The 3,176-nt window shown below is 45.4% G+C and overlaps 1 non-coding gene across 1 annotated transcript; it reads right to left on the bottom strand.

The window, feature by feature from the left end:
* Positions 1-2,328: 2,328 nt before the first annotated feature.
* Positions 2,329-2,403, bottom strand: Trnas-cga (transfer RNA serine (anticodon CGA)). The gene has a single exon. It is a non-coding gene; the product is annotated as a tRNA-Ser (tRNA).
* Positions 2,404-3,176: the final 773 nt, after the last annotated feature.

The following is a 3,176-nucleotide window of genomic DNA, read 5'->3' as shown; positions in this document are numbered from 1 at the left end:
TCCTCAGCTCCATGGTACCTACGGATAGGATAATGCAACGTGTCACAATTCAGAGGTGATTTGAAGAGCAGCAGGATGAATTTACCTTACTTTCCTAGGCACCAGACTCCCCGAATTTAAACCGAATCGAAAATTTGTGGACAACTACGATCAGGCTGGACGCACCACAGATCCTAATAGCGCAACTTGCCATAGCAGCCGGCCGCGGTGGCCGTGCGGTTCTATGCGCTGCAGTCCGGAACCGCGGGACTGCTACGGTCGCAGGTTAGATTCCTGCCTCGGGCATGGATGAGTGTGATGTCCTTAGGTTAGTTAGGTTTAAGTAGTTCTAAGTTCTAGGGGACTGATGACCTAAGATGTTAAGTCCCATAGTGCTCAGAGCCATTGAACCATTTTTTTGGCCATAGCATTAGAGACGACATACCTCCCCGTCCCTGACGGTACCTTCCAGAATCTCACTGACACTCCGCGCTGGAAAAGGTGGTTATTCAGGCTTTTGGCAGGTGTATTTATGCTTCTAACACTATTAACTAGGTTAGCGCAATTTTCTGAGTTGCCAGATTGTTCCACAGGTTCAGAGCATACGCCTTCTGGGCGTAATCCTTCCTGCCACGGTGCATCTGTCCACTTTACTGTAGCACTTTCTTAACTGTTTTCAGTTAGTCACTCCACGATGATTTTGTTACGAACCTCCTGACGGAGGTTCGAGTCCTCGCTCGGGCATGGGTGTGTGTGTTTGTCCTTAGGATAATTTAGGTTAAGTAGTGTGTAAGCTTAGGGACTGATGACCTTAGCAGTTAAGTCACATAAGATTTCACACACATTTCAACATTTTTTTGTAACGAACCAAATCAGGACTCTTCGTCTTGATGTATGTGGCTTTCTGTTGATGAAGAGTTGAATACTTGCTGGATTGTTCCAGTTATGAAGAAATGTGCCCATCTGCAAACATTCTATGATCTTGACTGGTCGCTGTACAGACAGATGTCGTCTACTATAATAAAGAGAGGTAAAAATTATCTGCAAATTCCGGTAATGGTTGTAGATGTAAGTAATCATGGGCAGCGGCAGAGGTGCAGCGTACTAGGGGGAAGAGTTGTTTTCCGCGGATACTACAGCCGTGTTTTCACTGGTGAGGGAGAATAGAAGTCTCTTGGGTGTTTGCGACAATCTCTGCGCCTTAGGGTGTTAGACCGATCCATTCTTGCAAGTCAGTAATGGCTGTACGAGGAAGCGAAAGAGGTTTTACCTGGCACTTTTTTGAAGTAAGTATCGTTTCAAAATAATGTAAAACAAAGATAATATTGTAAGAACGTTTTTACGTGATAATCTGGACTTTCATTTACTTTTGGATACTTGTGAATATAATTTACACCTATATAAAGCCACTAGCCGAACCGTAAGACGAGTTCCTGAAATCATTCTTCAAATAAATCTGCCACCTGAATTTTTACACAGTTTTGTACTGTCGTTTTGACATTTTAATCGCCGCGCGGAGTGGCCACGTGGTTTGAGGCGCCATGTCACTCCCGCCGGAAGTTCGAGTCCTCCCTCGGGGATGGGTGTGGTTCAAATGGATCTGAGCACTATGGGACTTAACATCTATGGTCATCGGTCCCCTAGATCTTAGAACTACTTAAACCTAACTAACCTAAGGACAGCACACAACACCCAGTCATCACGAGGCAGAGAAAATCCCTGACCCCGCCGGGAATCGAACCCGGGAACCCAGGCGCGGGAAGCGAGAACGCTACCGCACGACCACGAGGACGGGTGAGTGTGTTGTTCTTAGCATAAGTTAGTTTAAGTAATGTGTAAGTCTAGGGAGCGATGAACTCAGAAGTTTGGTCCCTTAGGAATTCACACACATCTGTTGTTATCTTCCTCGTAAAGCTGACACGCAAGGTCCTTCTTTAAGTGAAAGAACAAATGATAGCCACAAGGCGTTTGCTCACCGGCTATGAGGCGGGCAATGAAGTTGTTCACAACCGTGCGGTGTAATGAGCCCTGGAGTGCAGTGAGTCACAAGTAATGGCTGTTGTCGTGTAGCAAAACGCACTACTGACCATGCCGATCCTCTTGCTTTGAACCGCACGGCGCAGGTTCTTCCCACAAAAACTGTCTGCGCTAACTGTGGTACCCTGAGGAAGAAAGTTGTCAAGGAGAGCACCCTTTTCGTCCAAAAAGAGAATAGTAATTAGAATAGAATAGCATAGGAAAAAGACTTAGGCAGCGGCTCCAAAACGTTCGTTCGGAGATCCAGAATGAGATTTTCTCTCTGCAGCGGAGTGTGCGCTGATATGAAACTTCCTGGCAGATTAAAACTGTGTGCCCGACCGAGACTCGAACTCGGGACCTTTGCCTTTCGAGGGCAAGTGCTCTACCAACTGAGCTACCGAAGCACGACTCACGCCCGGTACTCACAGCTTTACGTCTGCAAGGTTCGCAGGAGAGTTTCTGTAAAGTTTGGAAGGTGGGAGACGAGGTACTGGCAGACGTAAAGCTGTGAGTACCGGGCGTGAGTCGTGCTTCGGTAGCTCAGTTGGTAGAGCACTTGCCCGCGAAAGGCAAAGGTCCCGAGTTCGAGTCTCGGTCGGGCACACAGTTTTAATCTGCCAGGAAGTTTCGTTCGGAGATGCTCCCTACCTTTACTCAATCACTAGAATTAGAAATCTGATTATGTCACGCAGAGGCGAATGGCTCAACGTGTACTATCGAGACCCACGGTTTTGGAATGACGGTTGTGGTGGGATCTTACACATTCTATACTGTCTTCCTCTTTTTTCCCTTCGTAATCAAATAATCTTAAAGTTCTTGATCCAATTTAACTTTTTCAATATTTTGTTAAGTTTTGAAGAACCTAAGAATATACTAGGATTCAATAAAAATTCCTTTGTACAATTTCCAAAAAGAAGGCAAAAATCGGTCCATTTAGTAATCTAGGTGTCGGTTCATCGATAAAAACAAATGTAAATCTAAAATTCCAAAACACAGTGCACATCATTTTTCGCGAAGTTGTTTAGTGGAAAGCGTCTGGGGAATGTTCGGTCCCTCCAATCCATGGACTGTTGTTTTGCTTCCGATGTAACTTAAGCAACTCATGTCTTGTCACTAGTGACAGTTTGGCTTCAGAACTTATTTCTTTCAACACAGTACCTCTCGAAAAAAGTTATTGC

This window comes from Schistocerca serialis, chromosome 2 (genome assembly GCF_023864345.2).
Source record: "Schistocerca serialis cubense isolate TAMUIC-IGC-003099 chromosome 2, iqSchSeri2.2, whole genome shotgun sequence".
NCBI lineage: Eukaryota > Metazoa > Arthropoda > Insecta > Orthoptera > Acrididae > Schistocerca > Schistocerca serialis.
The sequence above is the reverse complement of the archived record's forward strand: the minus strand, read 5'-3'. Positions and strand labels throughout refer to the sequence as shown.